Source organism: Oncorhynchus masou, chromosome 6 (genome assembly GCF_036934945.1).
Source record: "Oncorhynchus masou masou isolate Uvic2021 chromosome 6, UVic_Omas_1.1, whole genome shotgun sequence".
In the NCBI taxonomy this organism is placed as follows: domain Eukaryota; kingdom Metazoa; phylum Chordata; class Actinopteri; order Salmoniformes; family Salmonidae; genus Oncorhynchus; species Oncorhynchus masou.
This window is the reverse complement of record NC_088217.1, coordinates 35802670-35827595: the sequence shown is the minus strand read 5'-3', so window position 1 is coordinate 35827595 and position 24926 is coordinate 35802670. Positions and strand designations below refer to the sequence as shown.

The 24926-nt window shown below is 41.0% G+C and overlaps 1 protein-coding gene across 2 annotated transcripts in view; it reads right to left on the bottom strand.

The window, feature by feature from the left end:
• Positions 1-24926, bottom strand: part of cdc42 (cell division cycle 42) — a 39789-nt gene that overhangs the window by 10497 nt on the left and 4366 nt on the right. The gene's annotated exons all lie outside the window — the stretch shown is intronic.

The following is a 24926-nucleotide window of genomic DNA, read 5'->3' as shown; positions in this document are numbered from 1 at the left end:
ACACTTTAGTGTTAGTTTCATCAGCTGTTTTAAAATATAAAATAAAAAAAGAACAAATGTGTTTTGGCTGCACTGGGCCTTTAAAGAATCCTGTAGGAGTCTGCTGACTTACCAGGCTTTAAGCTTCCTTTGAAGATGCATTTTCTCAGCTACAGTGCCTTTGGAAAGTATCCAGACCATTTAACTTATTCCACATTTTGTTATGTTACAGCATTATTAAACATTTTTTTGTAAGTCCCCTCATCAACCCACACACACAAACCGCATAACGAAAAAAAACATTTTTGCTAACTTTAACAAATACCTTGTTTAATTAAGTATTCAGACCCTTTGCTATGAGACTCAACTGAGCTCAGGTGAATCCTGTTTCCATTGATCATCCTTGAGATGTTTCTACAACTTAATTGGAGTCCACCTGTGGTAAATTCAATTGATTGGACATGATTTGGAAAGGCACACACGTGTCTATATAAGGTCCCACAGTTGACAGTGCATGTAAAAAATAAAAACCAGGCAATGAGGTTGAAGGAATTGTCCGTAGAGCTCAGGGACAGGATTGTGTCGAGGCACAGATCTGGGAAAGCATAGCAAAACATATCTGAGGAAATCGAAGGTCCAAGAACACAGTGGTCTCCATTATTCTTAAATGGAATAAGTTTGCAACCTCCAAGACTCTTCCTAGAGTTGGCCGCACGGCCAAACTGAGCAATCGGGGGAGAAGGGCCTTGGTCAGGTGACCAGACCAAGAACCTGATGGTCACTCGGACAGAGCTTCAAGGGTCCTCTGTGGAGATGGGAGAACCTTCCAGAAGGACAACCATCTCCGCAGCACTCCACCAAATCAGGCCTTTATGGTAGAGTGGCCAGACGGAAGCCACTCCTCAGTAAAAATGACTGACCATGAGAAACAAGATTCTGGTCTGATGAAACCAAGTTAACTCTTTGGCCTGAATGCCAAGTGTCACGTCTAGAGGACACCTGGCACCATCCCTACGGTGAAGCACGGTGGTGTCAGCGTCATGCTGTGAGGATGTTTTTCAGCGGCAGGGACTGGGAGACTAGTCTGGATCGATGGAAAGATTAACGGAGCAAAGTACAGAGATGCCTTGATGGAAACCTGCTGAACAGCACTCAGGACCTCAGACTGGGGGCGAAGGTTCACCTTCCAACAGGACAACGACCCTAAGCACACAGCCAAGACGACACAGGAGTGGCTTCAGGACAAGTCCCTGAATGTCCTTGAGTGGCCCAGCCAGAGCCCGGACTTGAACCAAATCAAACATCTCTGGAGAGACCTGAAAATAGCTGTGCAGCAACACTCCCCATCTTACCGGACAGAGCTTGAGAGGATTTCCAGAGAAGAATGGGAGGAACACTCCAACTACAGGTGTGCCAAGCTTGTAGCGTCATACCCAAGAAGATGAGGCTGTAATCGCTGCCAAAGATGCTTCAACAAAGTACTGAATAATGGGTCTGAATACATATACAGTTGAAGTCGGAAGTTTACATACACTTTAGGTTGGAGTCATTAAAACTTGTTTTTTTTTTTTCATGGGAAAATAAAAAGAAATCAAAGACCTCAGAAAAATAATTTTTGTAGACCTCCACAAGTCTGGTTTATATTTGGGAACAATTTCCGAACGACTGATGGTACCACGTTCACTCAAAGATGCATATCGTTCATTCTAGCGGAAGAGGGCTTAGCATACTTTTCTCAGACTAGCAAACTGAAAAGTAGAAAAAGTACCTGGCTGAAAATGACTAATCTGCTGTATAGCCAACTGCCAGCGATAGTGTAAAAAACTCAAGTCTTCATTCACATTCATTCCAAGCACTGTGGTTGGACTGCGACTGAGGTAGTGACAACATACTGTCCCCTAAATGAACACGAGAACCAGAGTTGAGGAAGACGACCGGTTGAGATCCTGATGTGCTGAAGTTCACCCAGTTAAAAAGGTGAGAGAGCTCTGCAGAGTCTGCCTGCCAGTTGGGATGTGCACGGTTATTTGAATATCCGAACGGATGTTAGTATTCAAATACTTGTAGGAGTATTCATTTGTGAAAAATGTGTTACATAAGGGTAAAGCAAGACAGTTTTATTAAAATAATTTTAAATAACTTCAGTGTAGTTATGATGACCACCGCGTGCCCCATAAAAAGAACGGTATCCTTCACGTGTGTAGCTTGTTTATGTTGGCAAATCAAAGCGGAAGATGAGTACAAGTTCACTAATGCAATGCAAGATGGAATACAATTACAGAATTAAAAGTTAACTAAATGAGGACAAGGCTACAATGAGCAACCCAACAGGTAGGCTGTTTTATCTGAATGGCATTGGGAAGAAAGCAGAGCATGTGCCCTCAATAAGCCTAGCTAGCTAGCTTCTCTAGGCTACTCCATGCAAGACAGGCATGGTTATATGGGATGATAAACAATATTGTGGTTGCTACAAGTTTCCTAGTTTTGCTGTAGTCAAGTTCCCTTAGAGTCTCTTTCTCCCTCAGTCTGTTCGGCACATATGCCGACCAATACCCTCCGCAGCTGTAGCAATAGTTCACAAGTCTCATCTTTGCGCAGTAGCGCTCAGGTTTAAAAATATTTACAAAATTACGATTTTTTTTTTTTTAATATCCGACAAAAAGTCCTGATACTATTTGAAGAGTCAAATTATTTCAAACACCCATCCCTTCCTGCCAGTCACAATTCAACTAAGCTTGGGCAGTATACCGGGATATTTGGAAATAGCCACAGGGTGGTTTTTCAAATCAATTTGAAGATTTGTTGCTACTTTAAGTAAAATACCTTAAGTCAACTTCTGCAATACACGTTAGGAGATAAGAACTGCGTTCTTCATTTCACCCATCACAATTTTTCATCATGGCACTTACCGGTAGTTCTCAGTCGTGAGGTGTTTGTTTACAAGGTCACAATGACGAGACCAGAGCCGTGTGAGTGAGTCACTTTTATTCAGCACGCACCAGGTGATCGCGTTACAGTATGGAATTCACAACCAAATGTTCGCCCGCTAGATATCTTAGCTATTAAGTTAACCGTGTAAAAATTTGCTAAATTCTCTGTAGTGGTGCATTTGGTTTGCTAATTTAGTAGCTAGTTAGCCATCTAGCTAAGTGGTTAGCTTCTTCCAAAAATCAAGCTTCACATGACAGCAGAGAATCCCCTCCCAGATCAAGAGCCTTGCTTTTTAGCATTTAATTAGCATGCTCTATGGGATTTTAAAATGTACTTGTTAGCATTGCTAACATTTGGATTACAAAGGCGGAGTGGGGTATCCTGGTATGGCACAAGATTGGTATGTAGGTATGACAATCTGGATACCACCCAAGCCTATATTACACAACACCCTCCCCCATTGTCTTCTGAACTATCACTCATATGCTGGTTACATACAAACTACCTACCACACATAACAATGCACACCATCTCCCTCTATTTCGCTACCCTCACACACCTCCCTGAATACACACTCCATCTCATTACACATACACACACCGTACTCTTGCTCATTACATAAACGCTGCTTTCATTACACACTCCCTATGTCCCCCTCTCATCCTCTTTATCTAGTCACGGAGACCAAATCTCAGTACAGTTAGAAATAACTGTTGGTCAAGTAGTACAACAGTGATTATTGGATGCCTAACACCCAGAGATCTCCTGTTCATTAGCCAAGTAAGGCCCGGTCTGTAAAACAACCCCTTGCACGGGACAAACTCTTCTGCATTATGGGGATGGCTTTAATAGCATTCAAATGGGTTGAATGGAACTCAGGAATATAGCTTATCCATTCATCTGATAGATCTGTGTGATGGAAGGGACAGGGGCCTGTACTGCAACTATACATCACACCTCCAGACACTGCCCTAATGGAGAGAACTGAGACAAGGACATTTGGGTAATTTAAATAGAGTAGTGTTCTTCACACATACACAGCAGAGCTGAGCTGCTGGCATAGAAAAATGGGCTCTGTCAGTGAGATGGAGAACACAGGGTTTTGTGAGGCTAGAGAAAAAAAAAAAACACATTGACCTTTATAGTTTATCCATCTACTCTGTACCCATAGACTGAACAAGCCCAAGGTCACAATACTGCTGACATTTTCTGTTTTACTGGGAGGGGTGGGAATCAGTAAGCACAGAGAGGAACGGGGAAGAAACTGTTTTTTTCTCAAGGAAAACTAACGATCAAACTGAACGTTGGACACTGATGACAGCTAGACCTAGATGATGCACACTAACATCTAGAAGCAAAATCAATCTCATATTTACACATGCACAGAAAACTACACTGTCAGAGGTTATTGGCACAACACATTTGAATTAGCCTAAATTGTTGTTCTCCCCCTTTGAGCCCGGCTGTCCTCTAGCCCAGGGAAACAGGCTGAATCCTCAGCCAAGTTGCATTAATAGTGTGACAGACGACCATTTACACCCACCCGCCGTACTATTGCTCGCCCTCCATCCGCCCTCTGACCAGCCAGCCTTCCCCTCCCCATGCAGACAGTGGGTCACTGCGGCTTTAAGCTGAGGCATAACGTCATCGGTTTAGAAGCGCTGCACAGCATAGCACAGCTCAAATCAGCACACATAGCTAGATCACAACAAGGCACAGCATAGAACTCAAAGCCACTCACAAAAGTGATTCAGAGTACCCAGCAGCAGGTCATAACAGACACTGCCACAATGACCGTATAATCGTGTAACAGATGGTTATGATGAAGACAGTCATGAAAATAAGATAACCGTCATAATAGTTAGGGAACAAAAATAAAAATGGGTGGAACGAACAGCTGACAGAATTGCCAGGCATTGTTGAGTCAATTTCTGCAGTAACTTTCGGTTACTGGCCCAGTGCAAATACAAACGTGATTTTCTTGGCAGTAGGTAGCCTAGTGGTTGGGCCAGTAACCGAAAGGTAACTAGTTCGAATCCCCGGGCAGACGAGGTGAAAAATCTGTCAATGTGCCTTTGAGCAAGGCACTTAACCATAATTGCTCCTGTAAGTTGCTTTGTATACAAGAGTCTGCTGAATGCTTAAAATGTAAAAATAATGGTGAATGTTTAATACAATACTTTTAAAAATTTTATTAAATTGAAACTGTCTATGCTAGTGAGACAATACCCCACCCATAATGTCAAAGTGGAATGTTTTTTTTAAGATTTTTTTATTAAAAATGAAGTCAATGGCAAGCCTAAATACGTTCAGGAGTAAAAATTTGCTAAGAACAAGCCATATAGGTTGCATGGGCTGTGTGCAATAGTGTAACATGATTTTCAAATGACTACTCCTGTACACAACTACTTGTAATGTCCCGCAATCGAGTAGTGAATTTCAAAACAGAATCAACCAAAGACCAGGGATGTTATTCAATGCCTCACAAAGAGAACCTATTGGTAGATGGGTAATAAAGGGGGAAAAGCAGACATTGAAAATCCCTTTGAGCATGGTGAAGTTGATTACACTTTGGATGGTGTATCAATACATCCAGTTACTACAAAGATACAGGTGTCCTTCCTAACTCAGTTGCCGGAGAGGAATGAAACCGCTCAGGGATTTCACCATGAGGTCAATGGTGACTTCAACAGGTACAGTTTAATGGTGGTGATAGAAGAAAACTGAGGATGGAGCAACAACATTGTAGTTACTCCACTAACCTAAATGACAGAGTGAAAATGAAGCCTGTACAAAATAAAAATCTTCCAAAACATGCATCATGTTGGCAATAAACTGCAAAAAAGTGGCAAAGAAATGACCTTTGTGTCCTGATTACAAAGCATTATGTTCAGGGAAAATACATCACTGAGTACCACCTCATATTTTCAAGCATTGTGGTGGCTGCATCATGTTATGGGTATACTTGTCAATGGCAAGGACAAAAAATTAACTTTTATAACTAATCACGGGTAAAATCCTACAGGAAAACATGGTTCAGTCTGCTTTCCAACAGACACTGGGAGACAGACTAACCTTTCAGCAGGACATTAACCTAAAATATGGCAAAATCTACACGAGCTGATTAGCAAGATGACATTGAATGTTTCTAAAATGGCCTAGTTACAGTTGACTTAAATCCACTTGAAAAGCTTTGGCAAGACTTGAAAATGCATGTCTAGCAATTATAAACAAATCAACTTGACAGAGCTTGAAGAATATTAAAAAGTGCACATATTGTACAACCCAGGTGTGCAGAGCTCTTAAGAGAAACGTACACAGCTGTAATCGTGGCGAAATGTGATTAACATGCATTGACTCAGGGGTGTGAATACTTATGTAAATTAGAAATTTCTGCATTTCATTTTCAATACATTTCTAAAAACATGCTCTCACAAAGGGTATTGTGTGTACATGGGTGAGAGAAAAAATGCAATCCATTTTGAATTCAGGCTCTAACAACAAAATGTGGAAGAAGTCAAGGGGTAGGAATACTTTCTGAAGGCACTGTATAGGCTATATTTCCTCTTTGTGAAAATGATAATCCCTTTTAGTGTAAGAGCTGTTTGAAAAGACCAAACATTTCAGCCTGTTTTGGTGCTAAATTAGTTAGACCAGTAAGTGAGCTCGAATCCTCTCTACCAATAACGGCTAAACTCAACAAAAAAAGAAACGTCCTCCTACTGTCAACACCGTATATTTTCAGCAAAATTACATGTGTAAATATTTGTATGAACATAAGATTCAACACAAACTGAAAAGCTTCCACAGACGTGTGACTAAAACAAAGGGACACAAATCAAAAGTAACATTATCTGGTGTGGCCACCAGCTGCATTAACCTGTTGATGCTCTGGGGGCGCCATTTCATTTTTGGATGAAAAACGTTCCCGTTTTAAACAAGATATTTTGTCACAAAAAGATGCTCGACTATGCATATAATTGATAGCTTTCGAAAGAAAACACTGACGTGTCCAGAACTACCAAGATATTTTCTGTGCGTGCCCTAGAACGTGAGCTTCAGGCAAAACCAAGATGAGACGGCATCCAGGAAATGAGCAGGATTTTTGAGGCTCTGTTTTCCATTGTCTCCTTATATGGCTGTGAATGCGAGAGGAATGAGCCTGCCCTTTCTGTCGTTTTCCCAAGGTGTCTGCAGCATTGTGACGTATTTGTAGGCATATCATTGGAAGATTGACCATAAGAGACCACATTTACCAGGTGTCCGCCCGGTGTCCTGCGCCGAAATTGGTGCGCAAAAGGCAGCTGCCAGTATTTTTCCATGGGATACAGAGAGGAAAGCAAGCTTCCACGAACTGCATATCAATGAAGAGATATGTGAAAAAACACCTTGAGGATTGATTCCAAACAACGTTTGCCGTGTTTCGGTCGATATTATGTAGTTAATTCGGAAAAAGTTTTACGTTGTAGGTGACTGAATTTTCAGTTCGTTTCGGTAGCCAGACGCAATGTAGAAAACGGAACGATTTCTACTACACACAGACGCTTTCAGGAAAAACTGCGCATTTGGTATGTAACTGAGAGTCTCCTCATTGAAAACATCAGAAGCTCTTCAAAGGTAAATGATTTTATTTATTTGGTTATCTGGTTTTTGTGAAAATGTTGCGTGCTAAATGCTACTCAAAATGCTATGCTAGCTTTGCATACTCTTACACAAATTAGTCAATTTCTATGGTTCAAAAGAATATTTTGAAAATCTGAGATGACAGTGTTGTTAAGAAAAGGCTAAGCTTGAGAGCAGACGCATTATTTTCATTTTATTTGCGATTTTCAGAAATCGTTAACGTTGCGTTATGCTAATGAGCCTGAGGCTTTAGTCACGATCCCGGATCCGGGATGGGGAGTTCCAAGAGTACTGCAGTGCATCTCCTCCTCATGGACTGCACCAGATTTGCTAGTTCTTGCTGTGAGATGGTGGAGGAGTGGGTCTAACAAGGCACCTGCAAGTTCCCGGACATTTCTGGGGGGTATGGCCCTAGCCCTCACCCTCCGATCTAACAGGTCCCAGACGTGCTCAATGGGATTGAGATCCAGGCTCTTCACTGGCCATGGCAGAACACTGAAATCAGCCATTCTGCTCGTTCTGTGCGTGGTGGCAATGTCAGGATGACCCTGCAGGAAAGGTACCACATAAGGGAGGAGGATGTCTTCCTTTAACGCACGGTATTGAGATTGCCTGCAATGACAAGCTCAGTCCGATGATGCTGTGACACACCGCCCCAGACCATGAAGGACCCTCCACTTCCAAATTGATCCCGCTCCAGAGTACAGGCCTCGGTGTAACGGTCATTCCTTCGACGATAATCACGAATCCGACCATCACCCCCGATGAGACAAAAGCATGACTCGTCAGTGAAGAGCACTTTTTGCCAGTCCTGTCTGGTCCAGCGACGGTGGGTTTGTGCCCATAGGCGACGTTGTTGCCGACACTGTCTGGTGAGGACCTGCCTTACAACAGGCCTACAAGCCCTCAATCCAAACTCTCAGCCGATTGCAGACAGTCTGAGCACTGGAGGGAGGGATTGTGCGTTCCTGGTGTAACTCAGGCAGTTGTTTTTGCCATCCTGTACCTGTCCCGCAGGTGTGATGTTTGGATGTACCGATCCTGTACAGGTGTTGTTACACGTGGTCTGCCACTGCAAGGCCAATCAGCTGTCCACCCAGTCTCCCTGTAGCGACGTCTTAGGCGTCTCACTGTACGGACATTGCAATTTATTGCCCTGGCCACATCTGCAGTCCTCATGCCTCCTTGCAGCATGCCTAAGGTACGTTCACACAGATGAGCAGGGACCCTGGGCATCTTTCTTATTGTGTTTCCAGAGTAGAAAAGCCTCTTTGGTGTCCTACGGTTTTATAACTGACCTTAATTGCCTACTGTCTTAACGACCAATCCACATGTTCATTAATTGTTTATGGTTCATTGAACAAGCATGGGAAACCGTGTTTAAACCCTTTACAATGAAGATCTTTATTTTATTTTTTATATACGAATTATCTTTGACAGGGTCCTGAAAATGGGACGTTTCTTTTTTTGCTGAGTTTAGTTTTCAGCTTCCCCCTCCACACTCAGACCACTCCCAGATAGTCCTAGCAATATTCTTGCTTGAGAAATGTCTTTGCTAAGAAGCATTGTTTTGTAAATTAAAAATAAACAAAAATCACAGTAGGGTACTTAATTGTTACGAGAGAAAAACACATCTACACTGGACCTTTAACAATATGATATAGCTTTGTTGCTCCTTGCTGAAAAAGTTGTAGTAAATTAGTCATTGGTTGCTGCTGCAGCAGCACACACATAAATATAATCAATAAAACAGGCTTGGAACCCCAATCCCTGGAAATTTGACTGGTAAAGTCATGGGTACACTCGCAAAGGCTGCCTGGTATTGTGGTGCAATAATTTTTCATGCGAATATAGAAAATTAATTCAAAAATTTACTGATGTGGCTCATGCAATGGAATGTATTTTTGTTTATTTCAGTTGAGTTGAAATCAACAAGTCACAGCACATATACACTACCTGCTCTGCTCCTAGGTTATCTTCAACCTAGTTTTATACCTATAGGTACACTTGCAATGCTCGCCAGTCCACCCATTATGCCATCATTGACTTGAATGGGGACAGCCATTCTATATTTCTACAGCAGCACATGGTCAACTGCGCATGGTCAACCTGTGCATGAAAAAAAAACTAAAATAGCTATTTTCCTAATTAAAGTACTTTCAAATTTACCTTGAATGTATGTATGTATTTTGAAGTACAGACTACAGGTGGCCTTCCAAATGTAATATCATTGTTGCTCCAACATAGGATACAAAGTCTCAAAATAAGGCTCTTCAAATCAACCAGATATAACTTGCTTTGATACTCACATCTGTCCTCCTGTGTTTATGACCAAGTTGGAAGGTTAATTTAACAATAGCAAATAAATACAAAATAATTGTCCATTGAGTGCTAGTATGCAAAATTATAATCTAGTGAGGAGAGAACGCTGATTTGGACAGGCAGTGTCACATTCGTAAAGTTTTTGAATTAAAAAAGTTAATGTAGCAGCATTTCCAGTCTGATTGTATGCAAATGTTCTATGCAAAGCCATCTTTCATAAAGGGCTTAGGTGATGTGTAACCGGTTGCATTTCTCTGTCAGTACTCGTTCTAAGCATAAAGGATGTGACAGTTAAGGATGCTTCATAACATGATCATGATAAAATGCGATAATGATAAAATGTTAATGTACTTCCTACTGCTTCTGAAGTGTGTTTATGTTAACAAGCAGGCAATCTTAATCTGTGATCCATTTTGGGTGCACTCACATTCTCATATGAACTGCAATAATGCATTATGCTAACCGGAGCATTTTTTTATTTAACCAGGTAGGCCAGTTGAGAACTAGTTCTCATTTACAACTGCGACCTGGCCAAGATAAAGCAAAGCGACAGAGTTACACATTGAATAAACAAACATACAGTCAATAACACAATAGAAAAGTCTATATACAGTGTGTGGAAATGAGGTAAGATTAGGGCGTTAAGGCAATAGACCGACCATAGTGGCAAAATAATTACAATTTAGCATTAACACTGGAGTGACAGATGTGCAGAAGATGAATGTGCAAGTAGAGCTACTGGGGTGCAAAAGAGCAGCAGAAAAATGGAAAGAAAGGCAGCCAAAAGAGAAGTTGGATTTGGGGATGATCTGTGAAATATACCTGCCGGAGCATGTGCTACGGGTGGGTGCTGCTATGGTTACCAGTGAACTGGGGGGGGGGGTAAACAATGCAGCAACCTTTTTAGCTGTGGCAAAACAGAGATGCCTGAATATACAGATGAAGCTGATTACATTGGAAGAGACAGCAGACTCCACCCAGAAGCATCACGTGGAGGACAAGTGGAAAGATATCAGACCTGATCCAGGCCATCCATGTTGAGCACATCTCATGGGGGAAAGTGAGAGACCATTCCATCTGCATGTAAATCAGCTGAGCACAATTTTGTGCAGTGTCCTCAAGAGCAGTGTACTGCCACCTAAACACACCAAATCCTCTGATTACCAGTCCTTGTCCAGCTCCAATCGTGAACATTAAAAACGGGCCTGCATTCTTGTCAAATATAAAGCCACAAAATCCAACAGGCAGTTCATGGGACTGGTAACAGATAAAGACTGATGCAGTTGAAATCCAGTTCTTGAGGAGTAACGACCACACAGGATGTGTACATCTTGCCAGCCAAGGAGAACAAGGGTTGGGTGGCAGCTGGTCAAGTGGTCCAGTCCATGACCTTTTGTGGACAACAGGTCTTTTGTGTTACTCAGTAGGTGGTTGATAAAAAACATTTTGTCTTCGAAATAAAACATCTGTCATTAACGATCTAGAATGAAATTGCTAAAACTTGTGTCATTTGCAGTTTCTTTTGGGACCCGTTCACATCCATAACTCTAGTGTTATGAAAATACTCAAATTTATATAACTTTTGAGGTGTGCAACCCTCTAATTCAATGAAAATAAAAAGGTATTCCAATAAAGAATTGTAAACGCATTTTTGGTTGGTTAATACCGGACCCACGAGTGCACTTTGATAGCCTATGCAATAACAGTTCAAGATGCTCGTTATTTATTGGTTCTTTGAGGTACATTGGGCCCTATGATTTCTGTGTTGCGGAAATCACTGACGGAATATGGCCATAAAAATGGAATCAGCTGTAAAATATTTCAAAAATGTTCCATAATTTGGCTGAAATTGATGTAAAAAATCTAAAGCAGGCCTAAATATTGTAGTAACCTAAATGATTTCATAATTTAAAGATTACAGACGAGTAGGCCTAGAGAAATAATTTTCGTTTTCAAATTAGGTGTTTTGAGAGAGCAGAGCAATACCAAAAGGACTATTACAAGTAGAGGTCGACCGATTAATCGAAATGGACGATTAATTAGGGCCGATTTCAAAGTTCTTCATAACAATCGGTAATAGGCATTTTTGGACACCAATTGTGGCCGATTTAAAAAAAAAAATGTTTTACCTGTATTTAACTCGGCAAGTCAGTTAAGAACATATTCTTAACAGGCTGACTACCTGTTACGCGAGTGCAGCAAGAAGCCAAGGTAAGTTGCTACCCAGCATTAAACTTATCTTATAAAAAAATCAACCTTAACAATCACTAGTTAAACTAGTAATATCAACCATGGGTAGTTATTGTTAATTTCTCATCGAATGACAGCCTACTTCGACAAACGGCTAATAGCGTTTCAATCGGTGACGTCACTCGCTCTGAGACCTTGACGTAGTTGTTCCCCTTGCGCTGCAAGGGATGTGGCATTTTTGGAGCAATGGATAACGGTGCTTCGAGAGTGGCTGTTTTCAATGTGTTCCTGGTTCGAGCCCAGGTAGGGGCGAGGAGAGAAGCTATACTGTTACACTGGCAATACTAAAGAGCCTATAAGATCATCCAAGTGTCAAAGGTACATGAAATACAAATATTAGAGAAATAGTCCTATATTAACTACAACCTAAAACTTCTTACCTGGGAATATTGAAGACTCATGTTAAAAGGAACCACCAGCTTTCATATGTTCTCATGTTCTGAGGAAGTAACAGTAGCTTTTTTTTTTTACATGGCACATATTGCACTTTTACTTTCTTCTCCAACACTTTTATTTGCATTATTTAAACCAAATTGAACATGTTTCATTATTTATTTGAGGCCAAATTGATTTTGTTGATGTATTAACTTCTTGACACTACCAATAACTGTAGCGGGATATTTTCGTCTGCAACCGCTGAAAAGCATAGCGCAACAGTCAAATAATATTACTAGAAAATATTCATATTCATGAAATCACAACTGCAATATTTCGAAACACAGCTTAGACTTTTGTTAAATCACCCTGTCGTCTCAGATATTGAAATTATGCTTGGTCACGAAAATCAGAAAAGCAAATCAAATGAACCATTTACCTTTGATCTTGGGATGTTTTCACTCACGAGACTCCCAGTTACACAGCAAATGTTCCTTTTGTTCCATAAAGATTATTTTTATACCCAAAATACCGAAGTTTGTCGCGTTATGTTCAGAAATCCACAGGAAAAAGCGGTCACGACAACGCAGACGGAAATTCCAAATAGTCTTCATAATGTCCACAGAAACATGTCAGATGTTTTTTATAATCATTCCTCGGGTAGTTTAAAATATATATTCGATAATATATCAACCGAGTGTGTAGCTTTTTCCATAACAGCTGGAGGAACAATGGCCGCTTTACTCAATTGCGCACAAACTCACTGAGAGCCCCCACCTCTCCACTTACGCAATGTGATCCTTCACACACATTTTTCAAAATAAAAGCCTGAAACTATGTCTAAAGACTGTTGACACCTTAGGGAAGCCACAGAAAAAGGAATCTGGTTGATATCTCTTTAAAATAGAGGACGGGCATGCATAGGAACACAGAGGTTTCAAAATAAGAGGCTCTTCCTGATTGGATTATCCTCAGGCTTTCGCCTGCAATATCAGTTCTGTTATACCCACAGACAATATTTTTACAGTTTGGGAAACATTAGTGTTTTCTATCCTAATCTGTCAATTATATGCATATTCTAGCATCTGGTCATGAGAAATAGGCCGTTTACTTTGGGAACGTTATTTTTCCAAACATAAAAATAGTGCCCCCTAGCTTCAAGAGGTTAATTAAGTTAAAATAAAAGTCCATTCAGTATTGTTGTAATTGCCGCTATTACAAATAAACAAAAACAATGGGCATCGGCTTTTTTTGGTCCTCCAATAATCGGTATCGGCATTGAAAAAAAAATCCGGCGGTCGACCTCTAATTACAAGTCAGGCGATAAGCTGTTTGCAAATTGTCAACATACTATTGGTTGGACCTGTAAAAATACATGTGATGACCACTTAAAGTCTAAAGCCCACATGAAGAACAAGGAAAAGCACCGTCTTAGCCAGAGCATGCCTCTTCAAACGACCATTACTATTGCAAGCGCAACTGCAGATTCAAGACGAGAATTTATCCAGGACTTTGTGGCTGTGTACGCCGAGTCTGATATTCCCTTAGAAAAGATAAGAAAGCTACGGCCGTTTCTAGTGAAGCATTGCAAACAGGGAGGAGTGTTGGCCAAAAATGAGAGCAGCCTCCATCAAACTCACCTGCCCCATGTGTTCGACCAACACATGACTGCTGTTCTACAGAAGATCCGTTAGAAGTTGGCGGTGGTTGTGGACGAGACAGATGCAAGGGATTGTAGCGTTCTAAACATAACTTAGCCTATTAATATACCGTTGCTATAGTCTACATTTACATTCTACAATGTGAAATTGTCCGCACGCTAATTGATATTCCAAACGACGAGCTATCATGGTGAAACATAGCGATGTATAAATGTCAGCAACTGGTCCGCCTCTCCATCTAGCTAACTATCGCTATATCTATATTGTGTTTACACTTAAAATTTAAATAAAATAATATTGTGACAATAAGTGTTAAGGAAAAACTTTGTTTTAACCCATCTTTCATTGCATGTGTTGAAAACCAGTACTTTCTGGTGGATGTCATTTTCATGGACAGATGCAAAAACTCCACGTTTTCCCAAGCTATACTAGCCTCCCTCCACAGCAACGATCTGAACCTGAACAGTGGTCACAGATAATGCTGCTACTGCCTGAAGGCATACAAGGAGGTTCTGAAAGGAGTGATGCCCAACAGTGTCCATGTAACCAGTCTTTGTCATGTCAATCTGGTGGGTGAGACCTGGCAGCGCTACAATTACTTCTATGAAGTTGCATCACGTGTGACATAGATCTTATCGGTCTTCTTTAAGAAGCCTGGCAGAAAGAGGAAAAGGGTGAGCTTCCTCATTATGAAGGAGTTTGTGCAGGCCAAAGCTCCTCCTGAAGCAGTGAGCTCCAGATGGAATAGCTGGTTTGAGGCAGTGAAGTACCATGCAGAGCATAACCATCTCAGAGGGCTGCTCCAAACTGATGACAGCTCTGTCAATCCTGGAAGGAACCCGCCGTCCCACAGCAGTGTCTGCATACAATGTCATGGAGGATCTAGACTCTTGCCTAGTGAATGGAATGGCAAAAACATTTGGGTATGCTGCCAAGACAGGTGAGCTATTGAGAAAGATGGGGATTGGAGACAGGAGGGAGGTGCTTGACCATCTCCATGATGCATTCCACTTGGCCTTCAAAGTTCTCAAAAGCACTGGGACACACATCCAGTCAGAGGTCTACAGGCTGGCAAGGGTGTTCGATCCTAGTTAGGCTTCAGCCATGGAAAAGTAGATTGAAGCCTACACACAATTGAAATCCATGGCAAGCCCATCAAGAGAGCTCAGTGAAGAATGGATTGCCTATCAGCTCTGTGTGTCCAGGGAGTCCTCTCTTGTTTGAGCTTGCTAATTACTGGAGGAGCATGAGTGCAAGATTCCCAAGAGTTGCAGTGCCCTACATCTTCTTCCCAGTCAACTCACTGGACCGAGGGGAGTATCAGCAAATACACAACTCCACTCACAGACAAGCGAGAGGCACTCACCGAGCTCAACACAAAGAGGCTGATAATCATGTACTTATAATGGAGGTGTCTGTTATAGATGGAAAACTTAGTTCCATACATTTTGCCTATTGCTGCATAATTTGCTTAGTGAAGCACTTTATTTCACAAAAAACAATGAATGTACCATTGTTTTTATACATAAGTATAACTAAGTTTTGCCTATTTCTGGCTGCATTGTTGCCTAGATTACCACATTACTTGTTCTATTTATAATGAAACACTTAGAACTCTGTATTGAAGCACTAGCTTTGATTTAAAAAATTGTGCAATGTTGTGTTGCATCAATACAAATGTACTGTTATATCTTAGGTTCTTCAGGCTTGGGGGCAGTACTCAGAAGTTTGAATGACTGAGGTACCCAAAGTAAACCACCTGTTACTCAGGCCCAGAAGCTAGGATATGCATATAATTGGTAGTATTGGATAGAAGAAAAAAACTGTGCCTGTGAGTATAACATAACAGCTATAGCAGGTGAAAACCCTTGGAGAATCCATCCGGGAATTTGTTGTTGTTGAGGTGACACCATTTAAAATGCCTGTCTATGGGACAATCAAAGGAATACCTCCCAGATTGCAGTTCCTAGGGCTTCCAGTAGATGTCAGTCTTTAGAAAGAGTTTTAGGCTGGTTTTTCAAAAAATGAGCTAGAATATAGTTTCTCGGTGGCTCCCATTTTGGCTGTAGTATTGTGGCACGCGTGGATGAGCAAGGGCACTTTTATTTATCTCCAGTAATGAACATACTATTCTATCATACATACTATTATTTACATTTTAGGGCACCTGAGGATTGATTAGAAACGTTGTTTGACTTGTTTGGACGAAGTGTATTGGTAACTTTTGGATTCATTTGTATGCATTTTCAATGAGGGAAACCGGTGATATACTGAGTCAAGCACGCCAACTAACCTGACTTTGGGATATAAAGGACTTTATCAAACAAAAGGACCATTTCTTATGTAGCTGGGACCCTTGGGATTGCAAACAGAGGAAGGGAAGTGATTTATTTTATTGCTTTTTCTGACTTTCGTGGCACCTCTGCTTGTTTGGAAAATGTTTGTAATGCTTTTGTACACGGGGCGCTGGCCTCAAATAATCGCATGGTATGATTTCGCCGTCAAGCCTTTTTGAATCAAAGCGGCTGGATTAACAAGAAGTTACGCTTTTAAACTATGTAAGACACTTGTATTTTCCTGCATGTTTAATATTACAAATTTTGCATTTCACGCTCTGCAATTTCACCGGATGTTGGCCAGGTGGGACGCTAGCCCAAAGAGGTAAAATTGTTGATGTTTTATGAATTCACATTAGACACTGATGATAAAGTGTAAATCGTAAAACACAGAATTCAGAAAATTGTAAACGGATTTCATAGGGCCCTAGGTACACTGTATTTTCAGAAAACTAGAAAGTAGTACGATGAAGTTTGGTGAAGAAATCTTTAAAATAATAACACTCAATTTGCAGAGCGTCACATCCATTGTGCGTCGCCAAGCCTTCCTTTTAGCCTCTCTAGGGTGTGGGACACTAGCGTCCCATCTGGCCAACATCCAGTGAGATTGCAGAGCGCCAAATTCAAATACAGAAATGCTCATCATAAAAATTCAGAAGACAAAACATATTTTACATAGGTTTAAAGATTAACTTCTTGTTAATCCAACCACGGTGTCAGATTTATAAAATGCTTTTCGGCAAAAGCATACCCAGCCCAGAACATACCTAGCCGACAAATTATTAAACAGTAACCAACCAAGCAGAAGCATTACAAAACTCACAAATAGAGATAATTAATCCCTTACCTTTGATGATCTTCATATGGTGGCAATCACAAGACATTCATTTACTCAATAAATGTTCCATAAAGTCTCTTTATATCCAAAAACCTATTTTTTTCACCTGTTTTCTTCAGTAATCCACAGGCTCAAACGCAGTCAAAACAGGTAGACAAAAAAATCCAAATTGTATCTGTAAAGTTCATAGAAACATGTCAAAAGATGTTTATATTCAACCCTCAGGTTGTTTTTAGCCTAAATGGTCTATAATATTTCAACCAGACAATAATGTCGTCAATATAAAAGGTAAACAAGAAATGCACTCTCTCGGGGTTGCGCATGAAAAAGCTCTGCGACACGGTAGGGGCCACTCATTCAGACTGGTCTTACACCCTCATTTATAGGAATACAAGCATGAAACCATTTCTAAAGACTGTTGACATCTAGTGGAAGGCATAGGAACTGCAAATTGAGTCCTAAGTCAATGGATACTGTAATGGCGTTGAATAGAGAACTACAAAAAAAACTACTTCCTGAATGGATTTTTCTCAGGTTTTCGCCTGCCAAATCAGTTCTGTTATACTCACACTATTTTAACAGTTTTGGAAACTTCAGAGTGTTTTCTATCCAAATCTACCAGTTATATGCATATCATATCTTCTGGGCCCGAGTAGCAGGCCGTTTAATTTGGGCATGCTTTTCATCCAAAATTCCAAATGCTGCCTCTTGCCCTAGAGGTTAAATTGTCTAGTAATATTTTACCCTAAGACTGAGATTTACTTTTGCCGATGTGTCTGTTCTCCAAAAAATGCCTGTCAATTTATGTGACATCCATTACTTCAAAGTGGTATTACATAGAACTGTACACTTCACCTATAAAAAAAGGTTTAAAAAAAATAATAATAATAAATTCACATTTATGCATGATAAATCAATTCTGTGAGACATCTGGTTTCTCATTGTGTGTGCAAATGTCACATCCATAACACTGAAATTGCCTACATGCAGCCAGGAGCATAGGAGAAAGTTTTTTTTTAAACAACGTATTTTTTGCTATTCAAACGTTTATTATTACGGTGACAGATCATTTGGCTGGCCAATAACAGACATCCAAAATTCCATGACCATCACAGTCCTAACAAAGAAGCCACAATTCCCTGTGAGGGTAGAAGGCCCCAGGCTCCAAAAGGGCTGCAACGGGCAGTGGCACTATCCCCACGATTATGGTTCCACTTCCAGGAACTGACACAGCCATTCATTTTTAGCATACAAACTTCAGCATGCTTGTTATCGTGGTTCCAAACATTGAATAGCTACAAAAGTCTCTGGGGTAAACGATTAACTCAATGGTTAGGTGTCACTTTAATCCCTTACACTCTTAGAAAATGGCCTATATACACACATAAACAAATCTAACAACAATTTAAGATGTTTACTGAGTTACAGTTCATATAAGGATATCAGTCCATTGAAATAAATAAGACATTAATCTATGAATTTGACGACTGGGTATACAGATATGCATCTGTTGGTCACAGATTTAAAAAAATATATATATAAAAATATTAGGAGGCGTGGATTAGATGTCAGTATCTGGTGTGACCATTTGCCTCACACAGCGTGACACATCTCCTTTGCATAGAGTTGATCAGGCTGTTGATTGTGGATTGTGGAATGTTGTCCCACCCCTCTTCAATGGCTGTGTGAAGTTGCTGGATATTGGCAGTAACTGGTATCCCGAACATGCTCAATGGGTGACATGTCTGGTGAGTATGTAGGCCATGGAAGAACTGGGACATTTTCAGCTTCCCGGAATTGTGTACAGATCCTTGTGACACGGGACCGTGCATTATCATGCTGAAACATGAGGTGATGGTGGCAGACGAACGGCACGACAACGGGCCTCAGGATCTTGTCACGGTATCTCAGTACATTCAAATGTCCATAGAAAAGGTGCAATGTTTGTTGTCCGCCACGCACACCTCCAACTCAATCGAGTTTGCAGATGACAACAGTAGTAGGCCTGAATACCAACAACGAGACAGCCTAGAGAGGAGGGCCCTGGGAGTGTGGTGTCAGAAAAATAACATAACTCAATGTTGACAAAACAAAGCAGCTGATCGTGGACACCAGGAAACAGCAGAGGGAGCATGCCCCTATCCACATTGACGAAACCACAGTAGAGCAGGTAGAAAGCTTCAAGTTCCTCGTCATACACGTCACTGACAATGTGAAATGGTCCACCCACAGACAGTGTGGTGAAAAAGGCACAACAGTGCCTCTTCAATCTGAGGATGCTGAGGAAATTTGGCTTGGTCCCTAAACCCCTCAAACTTTTACAGATGCACAATTGAGAGCATCCTGTCACCGCTTGGTACGACAACTGCACCGCCTGCAACAGCAGGGCTCAAGAGGGTTGTGCGGTCTGCTCAACGCATCACTGGGGGCAAACTGCCTGCCCTCCAGGACACCTACAGCACCCAATGTCACAAGAAGGCCAAAAAGTTAAAGAACAACCACCACCTGAGCCACTGCCTGTTCATCCAGGAGGAGAAGTCAGTACATGTGCATCAAAGCTGGGACCAAGAGACTGAAAAACAGCTTCTCTCTCAAGGACATCAGACTGTTAAATAGCCATCACTAGCCAGCTTCCACCCGGTTACGTAACCCTGTACCTAGAGGCTGCTGCCCCATATACAGCTGAAGTCAGGAAGTTAACATACACTTAGGTTGGAGTAAAAAATAAACTCTTTTTTTTCAACCACTCCAAAAAAATCTTGTTAATGTTTTTTGGGTCTGATTTTCCCCATCTTCTAAAGGTGTTCTCTTTCAATTGCTACCCTGGTCATTTAATCTAACTTTTTATAGTTCTTCTGGTAAGGCCACATTTAAATGTTTCTATTTACACTGAACAAAAATATGCAACATGTCAAAAGTTGGTTTCGTGAGCTGAAATAAAATAACCCAAAAACGTATTCCTCTCAAATTGTGTGCACAAATTTGGTAACTTCCCTGTTAGTGAGCATTTCTCTTTTGCCAAGATAATCCATCCACCTGACAGGTGTGGCATTTCATTACACAGGTGCATCTTGTGCAGGGGACAATAAAAGGCAACTTGAAAATGTGCAGTTTTGTCACACAACACCACAATAGATGTCTCAAGTTGAGGGAGTGTGCAATTGGCATGCCGACTGCAGGAATGCCCACCAGAGCAGTTACCAGAAAACGTAATGGTCAAATCTCTACCATAAGCTGCCTTCAATGTCTTTTTAGATAATTTGGCAGTACGTCCTACCGACCTCACAACCACAGACCACGTGTATGGAGTTATGTGGGCGAGCGGTTTGCTGATGCCAACTTTGTTAAGAGTGCCCCATGGTAGCGGGGTTTGGGCAGGCATAAACTATCAAATTTTATGTCACATAAACATGTTTAGCAGATTGTATTGCGGGTCTAGCAAAATGCTTGTTTCTAGCTCCAACAATGCAGTAATATCTAACAATTCACATCAATACACACAACCTAAAAGTTATTTTTTTTTAAATTATCTATAAATATTAGGATGAGAAATATTGGAGTTGCATATACTAAAACAGTAGAATAGAGTACAGTTTATGTATGAGTAAAGCAAAATTATGTAAACATTAGTGGCTAGTGATATAAACTCTATGTACAGTTGAAGTTGGAAATTTGCATATACCTTAGCCAAATACATTTAAACTCAGTTTCACACTTCCTGACATTTTAATGCTAGTAAAATTCCCTGTCTTAGGTCAGTTAGCATCACCACTTAGTTTTAAGAATGTGAAATGTCAGAATATTAGTAGTGATTCTTATTTCAGCTTTTATTTCTTTCATCACATTCCCAGTGGGTCAGACATTTACATACACTCAATTAGTATATAGTAGCATTGCCTTTAAAAAAATTGTTTAACGAGGGTCAAATGTTTCAGGTAGCCTTCCACAGCCTTCCCACAATAAGTTGGGTGAATTTTGGCCCATTCCTCCTGACAGTGCTGGTGTAACTGAGTCAGGTTTGTAGGCCTCCTTGCTCACACACGCTTTTTCAGTTCTGCCCAAAAATGTTCAATAGGATTGAGGTCAGGGCTTTGTGATGGCCACTCCAGTACCTTGACTTTGTTGTCCTTACGCCGTTTTGCCACAACTTTGGAAGTATGCTTGGGGTCATTGTCCATTTGGAAGAACCATTTGCGACCAAGCTTTAATGGAAACATCATCTTACTGTCAAAAGGCTATAGTCTATTATTGAACATGCACCTCTGATAATGAAGCAGCTAATAAAACCACATTTTCAAATATTCGCCAAAATACAATTAGCAGGAAAATACTGCTCTAAACACTGCACCTAATGTGAGTGATTCAATATGTGGAGAAATCTGTTAGAAAACGTAGAAAGAGGTGGAATCTAATAGCAATAACTAGGATGATAATATAGGACTAAGAGTGTGCCTTTGGCTTCTGGACAAGGAAAGAAAGTTGATATGAAAACCAATAGAACAGGAGAGAAATCAAAACAGTTAACACAGGATTGAATTTAGAATCATTTGTTGCACAATGACCAGTACCAGCTTTTTGAGGAGGTGCTCTCGCTCTGTCTGACAGGTGATAGCTATTCTGCCCCACAAGCAAGGCTGTGTATGCTATGCACGTGTGATAAATGAGATGACTCATGAAAATACCCACACAACAATTTAATTCCACTAATTATGCAAATTAACCTTCAGACCGATAAGCATGACCGGTCAAATGAATCTTAAGCGACAAACCGATTAAAAAAGGTCCTTTTTTTAAAAAAAAAATAGGTCTCCTAGCTTTGCCATTGAGGAACTGAAGCAAGCACACTTGTAGTTTTTTGTTTGGAACACAGCCCTGCATCCCCACCATAACACAATTACTGATGTTTATGCTACACAAAAACGTTCCATTATAAATTGCAATCTGGGTCAGGTGGGCATCATTTAAAGCTTATTCTACTGCCAACATGGCTAACTAAGTTATAAAATACGATCTTCCACTGTTGGGCTTACAAAAGGCACTTCAGACAAACAGATTTTGGTGCACATAGAATAGAGTCATGGGTGGATTCAAGTGTGCGTTCCTTGGCACATTTTCTTCACAATACGACAAACAGGTTAATTCTGTTTAGGACAACCCAGGGTATACATTGTCATCCTTGTAACTGTGGAACAAACTTAACAATAATAAACGTTGACACTAAATTAGATGACTTTTCAAATATGGAAATGTGAAATGCACATTTCAACTCATAGGTGTGTGGTTAGCTTGTATGACATCAAAGCAGTATCTCATCTTTCAGAACAGACTCCTCTCAATTTACAGCAGTTCCCTCACCCAAACAACAACAACAAATGTGCAAAAGCAGCCCAATTAGCGGGAGGGGTGAGGGTCGTCATCTTGCCACACGCAGTGCTCAAGTTCAGAACGGCAGTCAGTCAAAACCTAAAGCGCTGTGAAGCGGAGAACCTGTGCTCTGACATGTATAGCATGTTACTGTACAGCCACTGCGTTCCAATTTAGGCACTTATCAATGACAAAATCTGCTATTTTCAACCAGTATACGGGATGACAGGGGCTATGACTGGAAAGGACTACAAAAACTGATATGAGGAAAATATCAAGGGTACAAGACAGTGTACATACCAGAGTTAGGGGATTAAACAAATTATTCCATACAGCATTGCGTGCAATCTCAGTAAAAAAAATAATAGAATGTCTACGATGCACAGTAATATTGCATATATTTGATATCACCATGAGTTCCAAAATCCCTCATTGCAGCCCTATTCAACAGAGGTTAGGCCACAGCTTCTCCAGGCAAGGGAGTGGGGGGCTGGCAATAGGGGCAGAGGGACGCTAGATGGGTATGTGTGGAGCCTCCGCAGAGCTCTGTAGCAATGAGGATGAGCAACGAGTGTAAGGGAGAAAGAGAGCGAGGGGGAGTGAGAGAAAGCAAGACAGTGTCATATTGCAAAGTGAGCAAGAGAGTGAACGGGAGAGGGAGTGAACACAATCTAATGCACAGATGGACATCTTCCTTCCACACTCCAACAACCTGAGGATGAGGGGCTAACCATCCCTCTGTTCCAACACACACACACACACCAGCCTGATCAGGGTGTTTTCCTCCTACACTGGCTCCAAGCAGCTGGACACTGTCTGGGGTGATGTTGAGACAAAGTTAAAGAGTGATAGATAGCACTGTTTAGGTCATATGCCTGACAAGAACAGACAGTGTTGCCACATCTAGCCCCTCCAAGCCTTGTATTTTTTTTTCACCTTTATTTAACCAGATAGGCAAGTTGAGAACAAGTTCTCATTTGCAACTGCGACCTGGCCAAGATAAAGCAAAGCAGTTCAACACATACAACAACACAGAGTTACACATGGACTAAAATAAACATACAGTCAATAATACAGTAGAAACAAGTCTATATAAGATGTGAGCAAATGAGGTGAGTTAAGGGAGGTAAAGGCAAAAAAAGGCCATGGTGGCAAAGTAAATACAATATAGCAAGTAAAACAGTGGAATGGTAGATTTGCAGTGGAAGAATGTGCAAAGTAGAAATAAAAACAATGGGGTGCAAAGGAGCAAAATAAATAAAATAAATACAGTAGGGAAAGAGGTAGTTGTTTGGGCTAAATTATAGGTGGGCTATGCACAGGTGCAGTAATCTGTGAGCTGCTCTGACAGTTGGTGCTTAAAGCTCGTGAGGGAGATAAGCGTTTCCAGTTTGAGATTATTTGTAGTTCGTTCCTGTCATTGGCAGCAGAGAACTGGAAGGAGAGGTGGCCAAAGGAAGAATTGGTTTTGGGGGTGACTAGAGAGATATACAGTGCCTTGCGAAAGTATTCGGCCCCCTTGAACTTTGCGACCTTTTGCCACATTTCAGGCTTCAAACAAAGATATAAAACTGTATTTTTTTGTGACGAATCAACAACAAGTGGGACACAATCATGAAGTGGAATGACATTTATTGGATATTTCAAACTTTTTTAACAAATCAAAAACTGAAAAAATGGGCGCGCAAAATTATTCAGCCCCTTTACTTTCAGTGCAGCAAACTCTCTCCAGAAGTTCAGTGAGGATCTCTGAATGATCCAATGTTGACCTAAATGACTAATGATGATAAATACAATCCACCTGTGTGTAATCAAGTCTCCGTATAAATGCACCTGCACTGTGATAGTCTCAGAGGGTCGTTAAAAGCGCAGAGAGCATCATGAAGAACAAGGAACACACCAGGCAGGTCCGAGATACTGTTGTGAAGAAGTTTAAAGCCGGATTTGGATACAAAAAAAGATTTCCCAAGCTTTAAACATCCCAAGGAGCACTGTGCAAGCGATAATATTGAAATGGAAGGAGTATCAGATCACTGCAAATCTACCAAGACCTGGCCATCCCTCTAAACTTTCAGCTCATACAAGGAGAAGACTGATCAGAGATGCAGCCAAGAGGCCCATGATCACTCTGGATGAACTGCAGAGATCTACAGCTGAGGTGGGAGAATCTGTCCATAGGACAACAATCAGTCGTATGTTGCACAAATCTGGCCTTTATGGAAGAGTGGCAAGAAGAAAGCCATTTCT